We start from the raw sequence: 12669 nt of genomic DNA on the forward strand, positions 1-12669 counted from the left end.
AGCTCAAATCTTGAAATTCATAAAAAATCAGAGTCAAATTTCATTATACAACATAATTCGGTAGATTACTTGCTAATAGAGAGAAGATTGCATGTGAGATTGGGAACATAAAGAACATTGGATAAAAAATGTTTGAATTTACTTGAACATACCCATGGCCGAAAACACTAGAAAGAGAAATCTTCGTTGCTCGGCTGTAATATCCCAAAACCAGGTTAGTGACTAAAATGGAAGTTTTTGAAATTTGGTGATCAAATTATGAAAATTTGAAAGTTTAAGGACTTAATTGATAATTTTATTTAAGAGGATTGATTAGTAGATATGAAAAGATTGAAGGGCAAAATGTTTATTTGACCACCAAGATAATTATTTTGTTATGGTTATAAGGTAACCACGTGGAGGAAAAAAGGGAGAAAAAGGAAAGCTAGAACATTCTCTTCATCTTTCTTCTTCTCCTCTCTACCGTAACCCATAGCTTGAGGTAAGGAAGATTTAAGTTGGTTATTTCTGTTAAATTAAGTTTATTTTTGATTCTTGAGGGTGTTAGAAAATGTATGGAAGCTTAAGGAGTGATGAAAACTTAAAAGAATAGTAAATTATGAGGATTTAAAATAAGGGGCTTTCAAGTGAATTATTTGTATGAAGAGGTTTTTGAATTTCAATTGATAAATTTGACTTGTCATTAGAAGGATTAAGAAGTTTAGAGCATTAGAAATTAATTTAGAACACATGAAAAGTTTTATGAAATTCTTTGATTCAAGAGTTATAGTGATATATTGAAGATAATGAAGTGTTATAGTGGTTAAAGAGGGTTTATATATGTATATATAAGTTTTAAGGCATGAGGAGAGGTTAACAATGAGAATTTGGGGGCAAAGTGTTAAATTTTCGGGCTTAAAAAGGAAATCTGGGCAAAGGGTATCAATACCTGTTGAGTGGGTACCGATACCACAATGCAAATTATGAGGATTTGATGCATGGGGTATCGATACCTGTATGAATAGTATCGATACCATATGGTTGAGGTATCGATACCTATGTGGAGGGTATCGATACACGGGGAACTTCGAAGCTAAATTTGGTATCGATACTTAGGGAGGGTATCGGTATCCTAGAGTAGAGGTATCGGTACTGTGAGGGTAGTACCGATACCCCTTAAGTTGGAAAGTTGAATTGGAAGTTTGAATTAGTTTATATTAATATGAATCATATCAAGTAATTCGAATCTTGACATTCATTAATTCTGTATTCGTATAGATATTGATCGAAAGCAAAGTTCGGATAGGCTGACAAATTAAGATTCGCAAGAAAGAACAAGAGATTGATAGTGTCCATTGAGACCCAGGTGAGTACATGATTTTAAGATGTGGTTACATAAGGGAATTAAGACTTGTGATAAGTCTAATTCCGATTGTAGGTTATATGGATATTAGAACATAAGCATGTAGTGTTATAATGTTTAGATGTTATGTGCATATGTACATATGGTCTATGCGAATGTATGTATATGTGATAAATGATATAATTCTATTAGAATGTTACATGATATGCTATGTATGTTAAATGGTATAATTGCATTATGTGATTGTAAGAAATGATATGAATAATATGAGGACAAATATATTTGAGTATATGTTTATGAGACAAGACATATGACAAGAGATATGCGAAAGTAATATATGTTTATAAGAATACAAGAAGTATTATATGAAAAGTGAAAATGTGATATATGAACATAAGTGATTAATTGACATGAGATGTGTGACCATATGAAAGCAAGAACATGTGATATGAAATACATGAGAAGAGGATATGAGACTCTATAAGAGTATTACACGATATATGTGATAAGAAGCCATGAACTTATATGTGTAAATGATATGAATATGTGAAATTGTGATAACATAAATAATAATGCCCCTGTTATGTGTTATGAGAGCTAGGGGTATAGTTGGCATGCCAAGAGTCTAGGGTTCTATGTGGTCCTTCGGGACATATGTGTTCTAAGTGATTCTTCGGGACATAGTGGTCCTTCGAGACAAATTCTACGCGCCCCTAGTGGGAATTATACGAGATGTGGTGACAATATATGTGCATAACCTCTATGTACTCACATACCTTACGTTCTTAGAAGTATACATGGGCTTTAAAGATAATAAATAACTTGTTATGATAATATATGTGTTCTTTGTGAAATGGTATTGGTTCTATATGACATGTATAGATGATAAGTTCAGAATCATATGATAATAGGAATGAGGATAATAATAATAATAATAAGTGCATATGTGTATCTATGATATGAGATAATATGTGATTGTGTATGATATGATAGTAGTACTTATTCATGTATTGTTGTGTTTTGGAATTTATATTATATGTTTATGTCAAATATATGCTCATATGATATAATAGAATTAATGACAATGAAATAAGTAATGATACATATGTTAATGATGATTTAAATAGGTATATAAGTATGATATGTATTATATGATATGTTCATGCATTTGTTAGTTTACTTTATGTATTTACATGTCTCACTAAGTTTATAACTTAGCATGTAAGTGTCTTACACGTAGGTGTTGGTAAGCAAAAGGATCAAGCTTAGTACCAGCAGAACATCATATCTCCACTTGAAGATCAAATCAGAAATATTTTGTAAAGTACGTTCTGTTATGTAAATTAGTATGTTGGCATGTAAACAAAATTATTAAGAATGTACGCTCTGATGGAGTTTGATAAGGTTTTGAACATGTTTATGTAAAATATTAACTTTATAGAATGAAAGTTTTAAATTTTCTATGGTTTTTTTATAAAAGTACTTGTTTTGAACTGTCAATGTGACACCTCGGATTCGTATTCGGGTCGGATACGGGTTGGGGGTGTTACATCAACTATGGGACGAGTCGACATGGAAAGTATGAAAGAGCTGAATATCACTTGTCATATGGTCACTTGCACTAGAATCCACAATCCAAGTAAGAGTGTTGGATTTAGCCAAAGTAGCAGAAGAAATTCTACCTTTAGGAGAGGAAGTCGCAGACGCAGATTGGGAATGAGGATTTAACTGACTAAAAAACTGTTGTAACTCTTCCATTTGTTTTTTAGTAAATGAACTACCCTGCAAACCAATATTCACAACACAATTCCCTTGAGTATCACGCGAGTGATGTTGTTTAGAAGACTTCTCATCTGTAGGCTTGCAATGTAACTTCCAACAATAGTCTTGCACATTGCCAACTTTCTTACAGTAGTCATACCAAGGTCTTCCTTTCTTTAGCCGCATAGTAGTTTGTAGTGAGTAAGCAATACAGATCCTTCAGCAGGCTATGAATCAGGAAGCATAACGTTCGTAGACTTTCTTCACGTCGTACTTCAGAGAAAACTTCTTGAATGGAAGGAAAAGGCTTGAGGCCCAATACTCGCCCCTGAACGTCATCAAGATCTCGATGCAAGCCAGACAAAAACTGGAATATCCGATGTTGTTTAGTAATCTCTTTGAATAATCAGGCATCATCAACACATTGCCATTCATGGGATTCAAACAAATCAAGTTGCTACCATAAACACGACATTTTTGTAAAGTATTGAGTAACGGTCAGACTGTCTTGTCTAAGGCTAGCAAGTTGGCACTCAATCCCAAATAGGACAGCTGAATTTTCCACATTCGAATACATCGCTTTTGCAGCACTCCAAATTTTGACAACTGTTTCGTATGGTAGAAAATTCCCCCCACAACAGGAATCATGGAATTGATGCCATGACATAATCATAGTATTCTCAGTCAGCCAAGTCGAATAATCAGGATCTATTACAGCAGGAACCAATATGGTCTCCAAAAGATAATGATGCTTGCACCAGCCAAAAGACGGACAAATTGAGACCAAACGATATAATTGTCACCATTCAATCCGTGACAGGTGATAGAAGCGGAATAAACATCGGTGATGTTTGAATTGGATGAATTTAGGAGGATTTCCGAGGTGACATCTGATGTAGACGAGGCGGAAGTCATGGTCGATCGCTAGGGTTATGAGAAAGAACGATCGACTAGGGTTAGGAGAAGGATCATTCTCCTAATTAGTACCATGTCGATAAACGTGATCGGCAAAAAAAGATGAATGAATGCTGATAAAAAAGTAATTGGAAAAAAAGATGAATGGAAAAAAATTTCAGTCGTATATTCATAGAGGTAAGTACATACTGTTTTATACAAATAGTTAGGATAAGTATTCTAACAGAAATAAACTATTTATTAGTAATCCTTATCTATCTAACATTCTAAGAGTTAGAATTATATTAGACTTCTAACTATACAAACCATATTAAAAATACTCAGGCAACTACTACACAGCAACATTGCGAAGTAACAAGAAGGAAATAAATACACATACGTGTATTAGATAAATGTCTCAAGGAGGCTTCATAAAACGATGAACTGTTTTAGTTTTACCTTTGCATAGAGCTCAGGATCATCCAACAAAGCTATCTGTTGGAAGCTTCAATAGCCCTTCTGATTTCAACTTAGTAAATGGCTTCGTATGAATTCCAAGTAATTAGGAAACATATTATTCTGCCAAAAGAAGATTTATCTTACACAGAGTTACCAAAACTTCAGTGGTTCATCAGTCCAAGGACCATCAAAAATTGATCTCTCTGGATGAGCCCTTCCCTGTAACACCAGAGCCGACACAAAAGTTTGATATTGAGTTATAAACAACAAAACCAGGAAAAGACAAGAACATGCAAGGTCAGATAACGCCACAATATCCTTGTCGGATACACCCATTCGATAAAAGATGTCCCTCCTATGAGGTGCACCTAACACCACGATCCACAAATAAAGAAATGAAAAATTTAGCATCCACAACTTCATAAATTAGAAAGATAAGATCATATACACATTTCAATGTAAGTTGGTAACATGTGCAAGATGACACTTGAAACTGTTCCCTGAACTAATAACTGTAGTTTGGTTTCCACGGATACCCTATTAAGTGCAAGAATTGATTATCACGATTCTCCACAACTCATTTCCAAGGGAAAGAAAATACAGAAACCTTTGGAATTTGCCTATAGCAGTTTACAAAAGCAAAAGATTGATTCGTCAATGAACCAAATTGAATGGATATAAGTACCAAGCCACTCTCTCCTTGTACAGGATAATAATTAGACAACTATTGTTAACTAATCTAATTGGAGTCACTTGACAAGTACAGAAGAGGCTTGTAGGTAATAGTTTGCTGATGAATGAATCCTGTACTACCATACCTGGAACCAGACGGAGAAACTTGACAGAAAAGCCGAACAGCGAACTTATGGACTTGTTTTACTGAATAGACTATTAAGTATCGGAAAAGGGAGTGATGGACCTTTAGTCAACAATCCCAATCCAGACATTTATTTGTTAATAAATTATAATTTATAGAGCAATATCCAAGTAGAGATTGAGAAATAAGAAGGATCATGAATAATCTTTAGATCTGTTAAGAGAAACACATTCTCCATCCAAACTAAGCATTCTTCAAGAACATGTTTACTAGAATCAACTAACAGCTGTAAATGATTACAAAAATGACCTTTTCTGTCCAACAGGATAATGATGACACTCCAATCATAATGTATTCTATTAAGGTCATTTTTGGTTCTCTGTCTTCCATCTAGTTTAAAGAAACACATAACAGAAGAATTATAAAAGCAGATATACAACCGTTAACACCAGATTAGAATTAGTGGCTATTTAAGTACCAGTAATCATTTTAGCATCTAACTGTCCAAGATTTTGCATTAACACAATTGCATTAAGTTTTATATTATAGTTAATATTGCCACATAATGTATAATAGATACAATCTGTTACTTAAAAGATAAACAAGAAGCCCTGTTTTGAGGAATCTGCACCTCAAACCCTTTCCTTAAACTCCAGAAATGAGGTTTCCAATTCTGTTTTCCTATCAAATCAGTATGTAAATGTCTCTTTAGTTCTCTAAGAGCCTCATAGCTGAACAGAAGAAAAAAGGGCCCCTTTTACATATAAGTCCGGTTGAAGTATGTAATGATATCCTCTGAAAGGCAAAAGATCTAGAGAATATTGGTTTAAGAACTTTCTTGTGCAACATCATCGTGATTTCTAAATGCAAAGGCAAAAGATCTGTCTTTTAATTTCCTCATCTCAGGATTTCATCTATTAAATCGAATAGAATAGACTGTATACTTTTTGATCCACCATGATGCAATAAAATCTCAAATAAAAGGCTTGTTAATTCTTTCAACTCCATCCTCACATGGTATAGGTCTGCATATGTGATATTGGGATGCTTAGCCCTCACTTCCTCTGAAATGTTAGCCAAAATAAATAAATTAATTAATAAAAAAAATGTTTTACTTTTCAGCTGTATATTCTAACATAAATAACATACAATACATGTGAAGATAGAAATGCATGAATGTGTGTGTGTGTGTGTGTGTTCAAATACATTTTAGCAACAGATTCGTACAAAAGCTGGAATAAACTTCTAAAGGAGACTACTTGCTAAAAGACAATAGAAGGTCACCTTGAAAGTTAAAAGTGATGGTTCTTTGTTAGCCAAGGCGACAGACAATGTACCAACTGAATCTCCAGGGCCCAAACCTAACGCAGCCACAAGAACTCAATCTTATGTAGTTAGATAAAAATAAGATGGCCCAATTGTTTTGAACTTATAATACAAATTACATGACCGTGAGCTGAACTTTTACTAGTGAAGATCTTTCTTTCATACACCATGTCTAACATTGATGTCAAGCTTGTACGTAAAATTTAGAAGCAAGTAACTATGTTGTTAAACTCTATATCCACACCACTTGGCAACATACTTGCCACCGTGCCTCCACTTTTAGAACATGGAAGACACAACCCCCCTTTGATTGAGAGAAATATGAACAACAAATTTCACCATTCCAGACCCTAAAATCTTTCTATAAATATGATTGAACCAGAAGCCATGGTAATGTTACGCGTATTTCTAGTTCCTTTTAAAATTATAATCATTTCCATATCATCTCTAGGATAGTGAAATCTAAGAACTCAATAATTGATTCTACATGTCCCTTTAAAATTAGAATCATTCTCATATCATCTCTAGGATAGCCTCTTTTGGAGTTTTTAAACTTCAATGCTGAGAAGGGATAATAATACTAAAATAGTGTTTAAGTAAGTTGACACTTGATCTATATTCTTTTTCAATCTTGAAATTCTTACAAGATTACATCCTATATTAATAGTTGACTCATAGTAGTTAAAGCCCCTATTGATTAAAAGTTGTTCATGTTAAGTGAGAGTAAATTATTGCATTGGAAATTAACTGTAACTATAAAGTTATGCAGAAACATTAATGCGAAATTCACGGTTAGATACTTGGATTAAAGAACCATCAAATCGGTGAAAGTTAAAAGAATCAGAGTCTGACCACAAAAATCAATAGCGATTTTCAAACCGAGTGCTCTCTTTTCATTCCTTATGGCGCCATTTGGTCCACCACCAGTCTTGGTACTGACATCGTAAGTCCCTGCATCGTGCCACCTTCAACAAAAGAAAACACAACGGAAAATCAATCAAATGAAACGGTGAATCTATCATCTGGTCTTTCTAAACTGTTAGTATTGAATTCGATTTTCATCTCATTTCATTTAGTGCGTCTTTCCCAGAAATAAACAGCTAGAAGAAGAAGAAATACGCAAAACGAAGCATGATAGAAGTGCAGTTCTTGAAGGCGATAAGAGCGCGAAGATCACGATGACTTTCTTGATCTCCTGAAGGTACTCGATGTCAACTACAGGGAACTCCAATGAAATCTTACTTTCTTCTATTTTCAAAATAACAATTGTCAACTGATTGTGTTAGTCTTTCCCAATGAGGAGGCAGTTGGGAGAGTACAATGAATGACATCCTAACATGGAATCGCATCACGAACTGAGTGACACTGAATGTAAGGGGTGCAAAATGTTGTGGTCGTCCCTTTTATAGGGCACAACCAGGTAGGTACGCCAAGGCCAACCATGTATAGGGCCTATTGGCATGGTAGAATAAGTTTGTCCTCTTTTCAAGCATTTCAATGTTTTAGGTTAGGAATGGGGTAGGACATATAATCCTTATTTTGAGCATTTTAATGTTTACATGTAACATTTATGTTATTATGTTTTCGCATATATATAGGGGTGGATAGCCGACAGAGTTTGGGCTGATCCACAGGTAAAGGTATGTGTCTGTAAACACCATCGAGGGTCGCAGTCTTCTGTAACATGATGTTATTTTTCCATTAATAAAATATTTTTACCCTTGAAGAAGTCCGAGGTTGACCGTGTGCATCCGCTATGCCCCACAATCTCGGTATTTGGTCCAAAGACCTTATTGTTGCAAAGATCTAACCAGATTCATGTTTGTGTTTGATCATATATTCGAGATTAAGGTTGACTTGGTGGGGAAATGTCCCTTTCGAGTGCCTCACGAATTAACAACCGAACCAACTAGGCTAAGTCCGTGACACTTGGTAACAGAGCATAGCGTACATGATCTTTTTTTTTGTTAAAGCACGAAAGTGCTCGTTCTGTTAATTAAATCATGGTGATTCTTGTTACCTGTATGATGCACAACAATGCACAATTGTCGAATTGAGCACAGAGTTGCTTAATTTCGATTGCAGCACTGAGGTACTCAATTGGTTGTCAAAGCACAGAGGTTCCAGACTCTATATTGATGCACAAAAGTACTCAATCAATTTTAAAGAGCAGAGGTACCAGACTTTAGATTGAAACACAGAGGTGCTAAATCATTACAACGCACAGAGGTGCCATATTCTAGACTGAAGAACAAAGATGCTCAGTCATTTCTAACTGCACAGAGGTATCAGTTTTTCGATTGAAGCACAAAGGTGCTCAATCATTACCAAGCATAGAGGTACCAGATTCTAGACTGAAGCACAAAGGTACTTAATCATTTTTAACTGCACAAAGGTGTCAGTTTGTCGATTAAAGCACAGAGGTGCTCAATCGTTAATTCAAGCATATATGTGTTATGAATTGAGTACAGTGGTGCTCAATCATTTTCCTGATTTTGGAATGGTGGTGTTTATTTGTGTTGCATGTATAGAGGTACCAACGAACAAAAGGGAACGGTTCATACGCGTAATGGTGGATCAATAAGCTCTCACAGAGGTGAGGAGCAAAAAGTTACAGCTTCGGTAATACATGAGACGGGTTCTGTGAATCTATAAAATTTAAAAGAGATTGAAGTCGCACTAGTGGCCCTTAGAGCGCATAAGATCTCTGGTGATCGAATGAGGAGAGTCAAGGAGATTCAAGAGGAATTGGTTAAGACAGTGAGTGAATTGGGGAATGAGGCAAGAGATGTCATAGGAGTCATACAACTTGGATGTAATGAGCTGAAGGTCCAAGTTAGTGTGCTTCAAGAGGCTGTAGCTAGTTTGACTGTAAACCCTAGTGAAAGGGGGCGTACGAGCCAAGATCCCTAGTCCCTAACATTTTGATAGGGCAAAGGATGCTAAGGAGCTTGATAATTTTTTGTTTGACATGGCGTAATATCTTTGGGCAATGTGCACTGAGTCTGAAAAAGATAATGGCGATAATTTTGATGTATTTGGGAGGTGACGCTATGTTATGGTGGCAGTCCAAGTTCAAAGATGGTGTGTGCTCTGTTAAGACTTGAGATGCATTAAAGAATGAATTGAAGACTTCCTTTCTTAATGAGAATAGACTATAACGCTCGTAAGAAGTTGAGGGAATTATCCCGTATAGGAACCATACAAGAGTATGTGAGAAAGTTCTCAACTTTGATGGTAGATATCAAGAATATGTCTGAAAGGGATAAATTGTTTCATTTCCTTGAATGACTCAAGCCGTGGGTTAGGATTGAGTTGCAGAGATAGAAGGTGTCAGATCTGGCAGTAGTGATAGATGTTGTTGAGTACCTTAATGATTAAAACGATCATTATGGAAAGCGTAAAGTGCCTTCTACGAGTGGAGCTAATACCCAATAGGTGGGTGAGAACAAGTTGGCTCGAGGGGAGAAGATAATGGGTTGGCGAGCAAATAGGAGATTCCCTACAAGGGACCCAACCCAAAATAGAGTCCCTGCTGGTCCTGGATCGAACAATGGAAGAAATAGACCCTCATTGAAGTATTTCATTTGTAATAGGCCTCATCGGGTTGCAGAGTGTCCACAACAAAGTGCTTTTAATGCCATGGTGGTAACAACGAAGGTTAGAGCCCAAGTGAATGCTCCCACAGAAGATAGCGAGCCTGAGTTAGCTAGAATGGGTTTCATCCGATTCATAACTGCCTTACAATCCCAACTGAGTAGCTTGAGAAATGAGCCATCGAGAGGATTGATGTATGCAGATATTTCAGTAAAGGGGAAAACCTCAAAAACTCTAGTTGACACAGAGCAACCGATACATTTATCTCTCATGAGGAAGCTATGATATGTGGGTTTATTGTCACTAAAGAGATGAGACAAATGAAAATGGTTAACTCAACTACTTTGACGATATGTGGAGACGCGAAGAGGGTGGGTATCAAACTTGGGTCTTGGAAAGGAAGTGTAGATTTCACTGTTTCCCACATAGATGATTTTGATGTGGTCATAGGGCTCAATTTTATGATGGCATCCCAAGTGATTCCTATTCTGACGATAAGTTGTTTAATGTTCATGGGTGAGTAATCGTGTATGGTACTAGCTACAATTCTTCCATGTCCTGGGAAGAAGATATTATCGGCTATCCAGTTTAAGAAAGCAGTGAAGAAGAGAGAGCATTTATTCTTGGTCTTTCTAGTTTTCAAGGAGGATAACAATTCTGGTAATATGCTCGAGGGTGTTCAGGAAGTGTTAAAGGACTTTAAGGATGTAATGCCAGATGATTTACCGAACGAGTTGCCTTCTAGAAGGTCGGTGGATCATGAGATTGAGTTAATCTCAGGAGTTAAACCTCTTGCAAAGTGCCCTTATCGAATGAGTCCTCTAGAGCTAGTTGAGTTAAGGAAGCAATTGGATGGGTTACTTCAAGCAGGATTCATTCGACCCTTGAAGTCACCTTTTGGGGTGCCTGTATTGTTCCAAAAGAAACATGATGGGAGTTTGAGATTGTGCTCGGATTATAGGGCATTAAATAAAGTTATTGTCAGGAATAAATATCCTATTCCTTTGATCGAAGATTTGTTGACCAGCTGAGTAATGCCAAGTATTTCACAAAGTTGGATCTCAAGTCGGGATACTGTCAAGTGAGGGTGGCCAAAGGGGATAAACCGAAAATGGTTTGTGTGACTCGGTATAATGCGTTTGAATTTCTTGTTATGCCTTTTGGACTAACCAATGCTCATTTGACTTTTTGTACTTTGATGAACCAGTTGTTCCATGATTATCTTGATAAGTTTTTAGTCATTTATTTGGATGATATAATGATATTTAGCACTTCCATAGAAGAGTATCAGGAGCATCTTCGATTGGTGTTGGCAAGATTGCGAGAGAATCGATTATTTGTGAATAAGAAGAAATGTGCTTTCGCCTAGACCCAAGTCCAATTTTTAGGCCATATTATTAAGCAAGGGTGCATTCGTATGGATAAAGAGAATATGAAGGCTATCCAGGAGTGGCCGACCTATAACATGTTAGTGAGCTCAGATACTTCCTCAGTTTGGCCAATTATTATAGACGTTTTGTGGAAGGTTATTCCCATAGGGTAAAATCACTCATTGATTTATTGAAGAAAGGAAGTGAGTGGGTTTAGTCAAAGGAATGTTAGGAGCCTTGATGACTTAAAGACGGTGGTGATCAGTGAGTCAATACTTGTCTTGTCAGATCTTGAAAAGTCTTTGAAAGTGGAGATGAACGCGTCAAATTACGTAAGTGGAGAGGTACTATTACAAGATGGACATCCTATGATATTTGAGAGCATAAAGCTAAATGAGATCGAAGTGAGATATACGTCCCCGAAGAAAGAACTTTTAGCAGTACTTCATTGTTTGAGGATTTGAAGGTATTTTCTGTTGGGTTTCAATTTTATGGTAAAGACAGATAATACTATAGTTAGCCACTTTTTGACGCAATCGAAGCTGACAGCGAAGCAAGCTAGATAACAAGAGTTTCTAGCGGAGTTTGATTTCAGCTTTGAGCACAAGAATGGTGGATTTGTCAACATTCAGACGTTTGGATCCCATATCTTCTAGTAGAGTGTTTAATGAAGTTCGTCAGTTTATTGTGAACTGTTCCAAGCAAGATCAGCAAGTGATGGCACTCATGGAGATGGTTAAGAAGGGTTTCAAAGTGTTTTTGGATAGAAAATGGCTTGTTGATTACCAATATGCCATGAATGTTTGTCCCCCGAGCTGGAAATCTACAGTAGAAGTTATTGCGGGAATGTATGATACCCCATAGGATGGGCATCCTGGTTGGCGGTGCACTTTTGCGTTGTTAGGACAGGGGTATTATTAGCCTTAAATGCCAAGATGTGATGAACTACACCAAGACATGTCTCATCTTTCAACAAGATAAGGTGGATCGACAGAAAACAGATGGGTTATTGGAATCGTTATCGGTGCTCGCTCGATCTTGGGAGAGTATCTCCTTGGATTTTATATCAAACTTGCCAATGGTGGTAGATCTTGGATCCATTC

The 12669-nt window shown here is 36.4% G+C and overlaps 1 pseudogene; it reads right to left on the bottom strand.

Moving 5' to 3' along the window:
- Positions 1–3337: 3337 nt before the first annotated feature.
- On the bottom strand, positions 3338–9161 carry LOC120211284 (annotated as a pseudogene).
- Positions 9162–12669: the final 3508 nt, after the last annotated feature.

Source organism: Hibiscus syriacus, unplaced genomic scaffold (genome assembly GCF_006381635.1).
Source record: "Hibiscus syriacus cultivar Baekdansim isolate YM2019G1 unplaced genomic scaffold, ASM638163v2 tig00109972_pilon, whole genome shotgun sequence".
NCBI lineage: Eukaryota > Viridiplantae > Streptophyta > Magnoliopsida > Malvales > Malvaceae > Hibiscus > Hibiscus syriacus.